Raw genomic sequence first — 12,344 nt, 5'->3', positions numbered from 1 at the left:
TTTAAATCCACAAACATAAAAATAATTTTTTTTTTATTTTTTTGTTATTCTTGGTGCAGAGTTTTTTTTCTAATACAAATAATAGATAGAAAAAAGTTGCAAGTTTTATAATCTAAGGTTTTGAAAATGGCGGATTACAAAGAACCATTGTTAGTTTTGGAGGAGAAGAAGAATAATTATGATGAAAATTGCGAAGGATGTCAAATTCAGAGACAAAAAGCAGAGTGCCCAGATATTCCTTGGCGTCATTTCTTCTTCATTTGGGTTATTACCCTTACTGCTGGTAATTTACATTTTATCTTCTTTATTGCTTTCTCGTCAGTTGAAAAAATTTTCGTATCCAGATTTAAATCCGAATAACATGATTTACCTATAATCAGCGGGAAAATCTTATATGAGGCGAACTTATAAATTAGATACTATAGCTTATTTGAAATCATTATCTAAGGGGCTTATTTGTAACTCGTAAGAGACATGAGCATGGAAGTGACAAGTTAGATTTAGACAAGACTTCAACCTTCACAATTTTTTAGTTTAGTTTGAATTTGCAAGATTAGTCACTTGGGACGACTTAAGAGTAAATAAAATGGTTAAGAGATTACCACTTCCAATAGTTCCAAACACTCTCACTTGTCATATGAACCAAGCCTTGTTTGGTGCGTGACAAGTTATAATTCTATGTGGGATCCATCTTATGCTTTGTTTGATTCATCTCATTTCTATTTATTTTAGGAAAAATAAATTTATATAAGATTAAATTAGAAAAAATACTTCGTTAATTATAATGAAGTTTGATAAGGATTATCCACATTCAAATGACAACTAAATTAAATAATTTCATAAGACTGTCAGATGGAAGGGGTATGATGTTTCCAAACTAGCAAGGCATTTTTAGTAGCTAGCTATAGTGGTAGATTATTGACATTTTAGAATATATGTATACAGTACTGTCTCTGTCCCAAAATATTTAACCCAGTCAACATTGTACACATGTCAATGCACTAGTTTGACTTTACTTTTATATAATTAAATATTATTGAAAATTATTTTTAAAATTATATTGTGAAGCTTTATATTAATACCCATCTAACACCATATTTTATGATAAAATATGTTTTTATATGTCAAAATTATAGTTAAAGCTAATATATTAATAGTGAAAAAAGTCCCAATGTTCCAGATATTCTAGGATGGAGGGAATATAATGCTTCTTTCCTTCTTTGTTCAAAAAGTATAAAATTCTCTATTGATAAAACGACAAATTATATCCACACTATTTTTAAGAGTTTTTTTTTAAAAAAAAAAGACAATTAACATTAACATGGACAAACAAGTAAATAAACATTAGGATATAATTGTCCAAACATTATTCATAAAACTTAAATAGGAAAAACTTAGAGACAATTAACATCAAATTAATAGGGGCATATAAGTAAACAAACATTTTAAGGGTATAAGTCCTCAATCCGCACATTATTCATAAGTGTTTTCTCATACTAGTACTATACTTATTTAAAGAATAGGGGGATGATAAATAATCAAATATATTTCATAATTATTTTGGTTTTAACTCCATTTCCCCAAATTTTCAAAACTAGCCCAAACTAATGTTCAATTTAAAACTCTTTTAAGTCCTTTTCTTTGGAAGGTAAGGAACTTGGTCATGGGCCCATGATTACGTGACCTTACTCGAACCCGCTATTGTGACGAACTGACGACCTATATGCATAATGAACCATGGATTGTACTATACCTGGCAAATTATCGAAATGGAGCTATCCATGTAATACAGTAGTGAAATTGAGAGATAGCAAAATGATACATATAAAATGACAATTTCTGTTTGGCCCTTTAGGTAAGGGTTCCTCGTGGCCTTCGTGGGATTGCTATAACTATTCTTATTACGTGTCGGCCGCAGCGGTGGCACGGACATTGTTGTAAAAATGACTATCGTTAGTTTTTGTTGTTGCTTGACTTAAATTAGTGGATGTTAATTACTTAGCAACTTAGTTGTTTGAATTATCATAGAGTACTTTGTATTAAGCTAAGATTGATTAAGATCAAATTTCATACACATCATTAAAGATGGCACTAGGTCGTGTCGGGTCTCTGGGTTAGCCCGGCCCAGCACGAAAAAAGCACAGCACGACACGCTACTGTGCGTTTGGGTCTTGGACCGCCTTTATTTGGGAGAAGCACAATAAGGCACAATACGGTCGTACCCGACACGACAAAGCATGTTAAAATCAATGCAATTTTGCTTAGGCACGCAAGCCCGACACGATGGCACGCAACCTTTCGAAAACTTTACCCCGGCACGAAACTCGTGAGCCGAGCCATGGGTCGAGCCTAACTTACCCCAAAGCATGTGGACCCGGCACGAGCCAGAGCCATCTTTATACATTATTTGTTCTAATCTATATTATTTATTTGTCAAAAAGAGGAACAAGTTGATATGAGGAATAGCTTCAAAAATCTAATCTCTAAGCTATTATATAACTCTATTTATTTGTCAACTTTTGTATAGTTAAGAATCCAATTAAAACTCCTATAAAGCTATAACGTTCTTACTTTGTCTTACGTACAATTTTCAAATTAAGTCTTTTTTCTACATTATTTTACTAATATAAGTCATGAATATATGAAGCACTCATCACATGCATTAACTTCTAGTTTATGGTTTGAGAAATCATTGACTTTTTCCAAAAATGGCGATAGTTGCCCCAAAGTTTACTACACTAAGGCTACTAGTAGGAATAAAAACAATAGCTTTTAGCATAACTTTTTAGCAAATAAAACCAACTAATAAAATGCATTTAATTTATTACAGATTGCTAGGAGTATTATTATTATGTGCAGGCCTATAATTTTGACATTGAAATTTGAAAGTAGCTCTTCTAAATTTGTCGTTGAGAAATATTGGTCGTTTTTGGTAATGTTATATTATGTGGGGTTTTTGTGTTTGCACGTTTTTTTTGTTTGGTTTTGTTTTTTTTTGTTTGAGGTGGTGGCTAATATAAAAGGAAAGTTTTGGTGAATTTTTGGTCTTGTTATATACTGGTACACTTGGAGGCGTATGGGATTGTTTTTTAATATGCATCCACTGAATATAAAAGTACTAGATTTATAGGCACAGTATGCATGACTAATTAGAATAGTATACAACAATTTCAAGAAAAAATTAAAGTTAAGGATCACAGATATTTTAGGTGGATATAAAATTACTCAATAGTTGATTAATACTCGTATAATAGAGATACAAATAATTTTTAGCCATGCGTGTAGTGGCCACATTATTTAATTTTTTTATTTTTAGATTTATTTGTAAAATTTTATGGTGTTATCTTTTCAAATTTGTATACAAGTAAAAACTTTGTTGTCTTATTATCGTAGACCTACAAATTTAGCTTTATGAATAAGTTAATTATTATGTTGCAAAATCAATTAAGTACTTGTATAATTTATTAAAACTTTTGATACTAATGTATTTTTTAGTATATATTAACTCCCTTCTATTACTCTGTCAATAACTTCTACTCGTAATTATAAAAAAATAAAATAATAAATGAATAAAATTACACCACATAGTTTCTATGCTAATAAGCTAGGGCGACAGTCCTAGGTTGTAAAGAATGGATACTGACACAGATACTGGTACGAAATGGATACGGGAAAACGTCTATCTCAAAATAAGAGACGCGAGTACGAAATGTTAAAATTCATATAATATATTTTAAAAAATGAATTTGACTATATATTTGTCATTTTGTCCTTTTATTAGATCATACTTTATCATATTAACAATGAGGTATATATGAAGGCACCCAAATTATTTAACAATTACCTTATTTATCTTACTTTACTAAAATTTTCTCATTAAAAAAAAGTTGAATAACCTATATAATAATAGAATACAGTCCGAGACGTATAGTCGTGTGTCTCACGAGTGTCGGTGTCTGACACGGTGTCCAACACAAACACGACAGATGAATGAAGTGTCCATGTAACCCGCAACACTATTGTGCTTCTAAGCCTTAGGATGCGTTATAATCATTTTTATCTTTTCTTATTTGAACTTTGTTTAAGTTTGATTCATAGATACCAAACTTATATGGTTAGTTTGATTTCTAGGTATCTTTTGAATGAAATAATTATTCCATAAATAATTTGAATGATACACCATCCCTTAAATGCCCTACCACTTGTAGTTGTTAGCTAGGTGGGGGCCGAGGAGGAAATGAATTGACCCTTAAGTACGTGTTTTTGTTCAAATTGAAGTCAAATCTGGTTTGCTAATGACTTGACCATAATGATATGATCCGTACTTAGCCATAATGGCATAAGATCAATGATGATCAAAATCGATTTTTCATGATATGCTAATAGAAAAACAGAAGGTGGTGAGTCAATCTGACTTGACCTTTAGGTGAATAACTTAGGAGTTGTTAAATATTTGCATTATTTAATCACTTTACGAATTGTGCGTAATTGAACAATTTTCTCCGTTTTTAAATATTTGCATTATTTATCTCCATTATTTACGTACACTCTTTGACTTAGGAGTTGTTTGGCAATCGACGGTTTACTTTTGGCTATTGGCTAATTTGCTAGGCTTGTTTGACTAGCTGGAAGTATTAGCTGTATAGATTGACTTTTTAAGTTGGTTGTTTAAGCCTGTTATTTACAAAAGTATTTAGCAAAATTAGTTGTGACTAATAGCTGTTAATTAGTGGAAAAGCAGGTTAACAAGCCAAAAACCAATGGTAAAGCTACTTCTATTGGCTTTTAGCTTATGGTTGAAAATCCAGCTTAAAAGCCAACAAAAAAAAAAACCATCAACCAAACATATTTTTTTTGGTCATTTTGGTTATTTGACCAAACTAAAAAGTCATGCAAAAAGCTGATTGTCAAACACCCTCTTAGATATTTAGTTGTATCACTTGTATGGACACAATGATTTATTAACACGGCTTAACCTTTAATTTAGACTAGACTCAACTTGACCTGATTCAACTAAATCTACTCAACTCGACCTGATTCAAAAATCTACCCAAACTGACATTTGACATGTTGTACACTTTTACCTTGTACTTACTCCCATCCACATTTTACTTCAAAATACAGTGTACAATCAAGTGAGTACGGTGGAGTGATAATAACTTAAGAACCAAAGATATAAACGGAAAATGAGGAAGACAATACGAAATTGTAGAAACCACCGTAGTCTCATCTCAATCCTGCAACCCCATCTAATTGGAAATTTAAACAAAAGCAAGCATATCATCCAACAACAAAAACACAAACAAAATACGACACGTTGATCCAATACTATATTTCACATTTAATCTGTCTTCTTCTTTGTTTCTTACGACATCCTCCTAGGTACCCGACAAACTAGATCTCTCTACTACTACTTGCTCTTTTTATACCAGTTTAACAAACTCCGAATCATTTTAAATAAATGCTATTCTTTTCTTTTTTCCAACACTATTTTTTCTCCATCTTTTTATAAAAATTGATTTTTTTTTTTTTTTGTATGCAAAATCTGTTTTTGTTGTTTTTTTTGTAGTGGTAGAATTCAATTTAGTTAAGTGTAGTAGGGAATTAATAAATTTATATAAAGGTTAGATTTTTGAAGAGAAAATTAAATTGGTTAACAATGGCGGAAAAGAAAGCTCCATTGTTGTTGAAGGATTACTATTACAATGAAGATTGCGCTGGTTGTCAAGTTGAGAAGCGAAAAGCTGAAAACCCAAATCTTCCTTTGCTTCATTTCTTCTTCATTTGGATTATTACTCTTTGTTCTTGTAACCCTCTTTTTCCTTATATTTTCTTTCTTTTAATGTTGATTTTTTGGGTTTATTTTGTTTTCTTGATATATGTTTATGTTGTTCATGATTTGTTTATTTGTTTTTATTATGTGGGGTTCTTGAATTTTGTGTTTTTTTTAGCATTTTATTATTAATACAGAGTAATTTTTATTTTACAGTGTTATTTTTTCGGTGTTCTGTTCTTGAATTGCATGATAAAGAAGCTAACTTTGAGAAAAACAACATAACTTTTATGATTAAATGATTGAAAGATTAAAGAACATACTGTAACTTTAATGAATGTACGGTGTTATTTTCATGAATCAAGGAAACATAATGTGGTCCTCATTGGAATGTTGTTGTTTTTTATGTTGAGAAGATTTGTTTTTAATAATTGATTTCTCCAATCATTTCCTGATTTGCTGTTAATAAAGCGACTTTGGGAACTTCAATTGAGCTTTTGCTTCTAATCTTGTTGGGATTTTGGGTTTGGAAGTTAGTATATGATTTTGTTGGTTTGAGTGACATATTTGGTATATGGGACTAATTTTTCAATGTGGTTGATTGATGATTTAAATTTTGATTAATTTTAACTTATTTGCTTGTACAGAGATTGTTAATAATAATATTTGTCTTACGCCTTCGTTAATCTTTTTAGTTAACTTCTCGTTTAATTGGTTTGTATTGTAATACTAACATGTGTCACTTGCTTTGTTGCTGTTTCAGCTTTGCCGATTTCATCCATATTTCCCTTCCTTTACTACATGGTGAGTACTGTTTTTGGGTTATATGTAGTCTTTTTGTTCTGGTGATGTCTGTGGTGGACCAGTTACTTGAAGAAAATGCCTTATTATTTTCAAGACATTAGGTCTTGAATAAAACAAAAGTATTGTTATGACATGCTTAATTACCCCAAAAGTTGTGAAGTTGATATAAATGTAAATTGGGGTGATTAAGGTTGTTGTATACAAGTTTTTGCCTTTTCACAATCACAATTTTTGCTAGCTCTATGAATCTAATGACTATTGTATTGTTTAGGTGAGGGACTTTAATATTGCAAAACGGGAAGAAGATGTTAGTTTCTATGCCGGTTTTGAGGGTAAGCAAAGTTTTATTGCATTGACATTTTGGACAGGAATAATGTATGGAGATATATTATCAAACGGAGTTCACATTTCAATATAATACTTTTCTGTATGGTGAAGGATCTGCATTCATGGTTGGGAGAACATTGACGGCTGTTTTATGGGGAATGGTGGCTGATCGTTATGGCCGCAAACCTGTCATGATTTTGAGCACATTATCAGTGTAAGTAGGGCCTTCTGAATCTTTCCTCCCCAGTCCTCCCCTCATATGTACCGTTTCCATTATGATCGATCTCTTGTCTCTTTTGTAGACTGACATTACAGTATATGCTTATTACAGGGTTATATTCAACACAATGTTTGGCCTGAGCACAAATTATTGGATGGCACTTGTTTCAAGATTGCTTCTTGGTGCTTTCTGTGGTACACTTGGTCCGATGAGGGTATGTTCACCTTATGTTTATGGCAGCTTCTTTGCTGACATTCTTTCTGTTGTCTTGGATGGAATGAATGCGTTGGTGATAGTAAAAATGCTAAGGAAATTGATTGTACTGCCTTAGCAGGTTCTATTGGTTTTAGACAGGACTCTTGAGAAATCCTAATGGATGAACATTTATAGTGTCTTCTTTAATAACTTTAGTTTGTGCAGGATACACATGATTTCATTTATTCTTAACATATTTTTCTCATATATTTTGTGAATTTTTAAAGTCATGGATTGATCTTTTATTTCATTGTAAGGTTTCGAAACTGCCTGATAAATTAAAAGTTATGGTGATGATGAGATCTCTTGATTATGGCGTTTCTAAATTGCTATGTAGTTCTATTTTAACACTGTTCCTTAGTTTCTCCAAGGGTCCAAGTAAGTGAAGCCAAAAGAGAAATTTATTGCAACATGCCGAGAATGTATATTTCTTTTTACACTATATAAAGCCAAACTTGTCAAAGATGATCACCTTAGGCGATTTCCACTTGCCGTCTTACAGAGAACTGAATTGATATGGAAAATTTGTGTGCACTTACAATCTATGTACATATTTTCATTATATGGATCTTTTATACATTTTGTTTCATTCTTTCAAAATCAACAATTTGCGTCTTCTGTATAACTTTTCTGATTACTTCAAATTTTGAACTCACTGGCCAGGCATATGCAACTGAAGTTAGCCGTAGAGAGCATCAAGCTTTAGGGGTGGCAATGGTATGATTCTTAACTTGTGCTTGTTTGTTGCAATTCTTGCTGAGTAGCTTAGCAATGTTGAGTGAGAGTTTAATCCATTACAGATGACTTCTTCATGGGGTATTGGTTTGGTCATAGGCCCTGCAATTGGTGGTTATCTTGCACAGGTGAATTTCTTTCCTGCTAAAACGATGAAATTCATTTATCTTTTCTGGTTTATGTATACATCAATACATGCAATTTTTCTCCATATATCTCCCTTATTTTTGTCAAATTTTACAAATAATTATTGTACCTCTCTGCCTTTTTTCTTGTCAATCTTTTGTTATACATCTGAATACTTTTTTACAGCCTGCAGACAAATTTCCAAGTGTATTCTCTCAAGAATCAATTTTCGGGAGGTAAAGTCCTTTTCCCCCTTATTCCATGTCTTACTTCTTTTAGGCCGTGTTTGGTAAGAAGGAAAATCATTATTCAAGAAAACTATTTTTTTTTCCTTCCATTTGGTTTGTAAATCTGTGAGGATAATCATTTGTTTGTTTTCCATATTTAGGAAAGGAACGTCACATTTTTTTTCCATACCTTCCTTCTCCCCTCCTTTCCCTCCACTCCCCTTCCCTCCCCTCCCCTCCATTTCCTTTTTACCTTTTCTCTCTATATTTTTCTAGAAAACAAATGAAGGAAATACAATTTACAATTTAGTTTCTGTTGAGGGTACTTCTTTTTGAAAATAAAATTCAGTTCATAACTTTTCCCTTTAAACCAAACATAGCCTTAATGCTTCTAGATGTAAGCATTTACTTTATTTTATATTAATACTCTCCAAATTGAATTGTGGTTTGTAGGTTCCCGTACTTCTAAGTTTCTTTGGTGATTTCAATCTTTGCGTTGTGTGTATTCGTTCTCTGCTTCTGGCTCCCGGTAGTCTCTTTGTCCATCTCTTTATAATGCATTCTCTGACCACTTGTACTTTTATTGAATAACTCAATCGTTACCTGCATTCACTGGTTTTTTCAGGAAACATTGCACACTTGCACGCTTAGTGCTGAAGGCACAGTCCAGAATCACTCGTGATATAGAAGATGCTGACACTGAAAAATTGCAAAATTCCAAAGAGGGAGCTTCAAATTCATGGTTCAGCCTTCTTAAAAATTGGCCTTTAATGTCAACTATCATAGTATATTGTGTTTTCCAGCTACATGATATGGCATATATTGAGGTAATATGGAATATCTAGCGACATACAGACATCATTGGAAACATCAGCTTCAGATTTTATCATGATTTGATTATGAAATTTAATTTTTTTTATTTTTTTTTTCCCTCAGATATTCTCATTATGGACTGTAAGTCCAAAGTCTGTTGGAGGATTGAGTTTATCAACTGAAGATGTTGGTCAAGCTCTTGCTGTGGCAGGTATAGCTCTGTCAATCAATAGAATAGTTGCAATGCATTTGAACTTGTTTATCAAATATATCACGTATTACTATATTAGCTATTTCTTTTCTGTAAGATGTCCATTGGTAAAAGAATTGAGGACATTTAACTAATTGTACTACTTTTATCAAATGACATCTTTAGACTACTTGGTTTGATGTCCTTTTGAAATATTCATTTAGTTTTATGAAAAATTATTTGTAATCGATATTGATCTTGTTCAAAAGGATGGCACTCTTTATACAGTGAGCATATAATATATCTGATTTTATACATTTTTTTTTTCCAAAATTTGTAGGAATTGGTTTGTTATTTTGTCAACTACTTCTCTACCCGTTCTTGGAGAGGAAACTTGGTCCAATCACAGTTTCACGTGTTGGAGCGTTATGGCTTTGAGTTAGTTTGTTTTTCTTCCCATCATGAAAGACTTGCGACATATTCCCACCTTTCTTCTAATTATTGTTGTTGTGGCATGAAGGTTCTCAGTATCGCATTGCTGTCATGTTATCCCTTCTTTGCTAATCTAAGAGGCACGAGTCTCTCACTTGTGGTTGATCTTGCTTCTGCAGTGAAAAATGTGCTTTCGGTATGTAAATTTTATTTCCAAGCAAAATCAATCGTGTTATTATACAATCATTTGCTACAAGCCTACAACAATACTTCTTCCATCCCATAAATAACTGTACATATACTTTATTTGTCCAATAATAAACTATGCAATACTTCATATATTTTAAAAAAATTCTCTACTGTTTCTTATAAGTTGGGCCCTACAACCGTTTTTTTCTTCTCTTTACTTAATCAATCTCATTATATCCCGTGCAAAAGTCCAATGGGATGGACGAAGTATCAGACATAGATAACTAGTTCTTCTAACTTCCTTAAATGTCAGGTTTCAATCACTACTGGATTGTTCCTCTTGCAAAATAGAGCTGTGGTAATTTATTTCATTCTGCTTAGATTTTGCGATTTATGTCACCATTAAGCCAGTCAGGATCTATTACTAATATCTTGAGTTTCAATACCAGAACCAACATCAAAGAGGAGCTGCAAATGGACTTTCTTTGTGTATCATGTCTTTTTGCAAAGCACTTGGTCCTGCTGCTGCTGGATCTCTGTAAGTTTCCTTGTTCTTCATAGCTTAGGAGTGAATGCGGTTAATGCTCTCTTCTATGCAATACATGTGTCCTGTCTAGTACTCCATGTCTCCATTTGAGTCCACCTAATTTGAACATGTAATTGCTGCTGGTTTGTTTTCCGCCTCCTTTTTTTGAAAATTTTAAATAAGCCATGGTGATAATTTGATAAACGCCAATGGTTCATTTATTGATAATTTGTTACTCAGACTTGGGTACCAGTTTCAGAAAAGAAAATGTGTCCAACTGTAGGACTCGAAAGATATCCATTTTGGTCCGAAATAAAGTGTCAAGTGTTCATATCCATGCCATTCTGTGTAGTTTAAAGAATAGTCTGAAATGGATCCTGATTCCTGAAAGATGGTCAGAGTTCTGTTACATATTCACCGGGACATGCAGTTTGCAAACAATGGAACTGCTCTTCATAACTTGCATGATTTGCATCTGAGCCTAGTGATTCTGTACCTCTGATCAGTGCATTTATGAAAGGGATTAATTATAGCATCATGTATTAAGCATTGATCACTCTAATGTTCTGAATTTCCTATTTGCAGTCTCTCTTGGGCACAAACGCGTCAAATGGCTAATCTCCTTCCTGGTATGTTTTGTTTCCTCACAATCGCAGGATAATTATCGTAGTTTACAATTACATGGCACTTTTTAGTATTAACTGTTTGTAATCTGTTGCTTGCAGGAACTCACATGGTTTTCTTCGTACTTAATGTGGTTGAACTTCTTGGGTTTCTGATGACTTACAAGCCTTTCCTTCAAAAGCCTGCTCATGAGTATTGCTAGTTTCATGCCTTGAAACCTTGTCTGCAAGCTTTAACACAGAAAGTCGGTCTTCTTCAACAAGCAACAGCGCAAAAGCTACAGAAAGGCAGAAGCTAACCACACTAAGTCTTCTGCTGAGACTCAGCGTAATTTCTGCATATTCATGACATACTATCAACAGAAGCAGAATAGTTCAATTTTGGTCATTGAATTTTGATTTCTCATTCCTCGATATTCAATCCTCATGGCTCTAATAGTTATTAGCAATGTATTCAATTCAGTATGTATAATTTTTTTTAGTATTGCTAATTGTCTAAGAGGGGATAATTGCTCCATTTGTATGGTTGCTGGCTTGCTGCTAAACATGTTTGTTATAAGCTATTTACACTTCACAGGCATGTATTAATTGTTTTTGAAGGAAATTAATGAAACTTGGGATTTCCTTGTTAAGTTTAGGCATAATTGCACAAACATCAAGCTATAAACTGATAAATAAATTCAAGTCCTCATCCCGATTGGTCTACTCAGCAATCGGGATGATCTTGAGTGACTCTTGAGCTGCTCTCCTTAGAGTGCCCGGGGTGTTTGTTAAAGATGGCTGTTGGCTAAGAACCACAGCCATGTACCATCCAACAATGTAAGGTGTAAGGTATATGTAGTTTTAACTTACTAATGACGAGTTTTTTGATTTAAGAGCAATTCACGTCAATTAAAAAAATATCTATTCTAAATCAATTATATACTCCTACGAACGATTTCCCTAAAAATTGCTTAAATTTAAATTAATTCCCTATTTGCGTCGGTTTAAAAACTTATTACCACCATATTGTCCACGTAGGATTGGTGGAAGGTTCGTTAATTTTTTTTAATTCTTGTCCAACAAAGAACCACTAACGGTGATGGCGGTTCTATACATTAAAAC

General features: G+C 32.8%; 1 pseudogene; it reads left to right on the top strand.

Moving 5' to 3' along the window:
• The first annotated feature begins 5,389 nt into the window (after positions 1-5,389).
• LOC110711641 lies at positions 5,390-11,872 on the top strand (annotated as a pseudogene).
• The last annotated feature ends 472 nt before the right edge of the window (positions 11,873-12,344 follow it).

This window comes from Chenopodium quinoa, unplaced genomic scaffold (genome assembly GCF_001683475.1).
Source record: "Chenopodium quinoa cultivar QQ74 unplaced genomic scaffold, ASM168347v1, whole genome shotgun sequence".
Lineage (NCBI taxonomy): Eukaryota > Viridiplantae > Streptophyta > Magnoliopsida > Caryophyllales > Amaranthaceae > Chenopodium > Chenopodium quinoa.
Note: the sequence above shows the minus strand (reverse complement) of the source record. Positions and strands in the feature narration are given on the sequence as shown.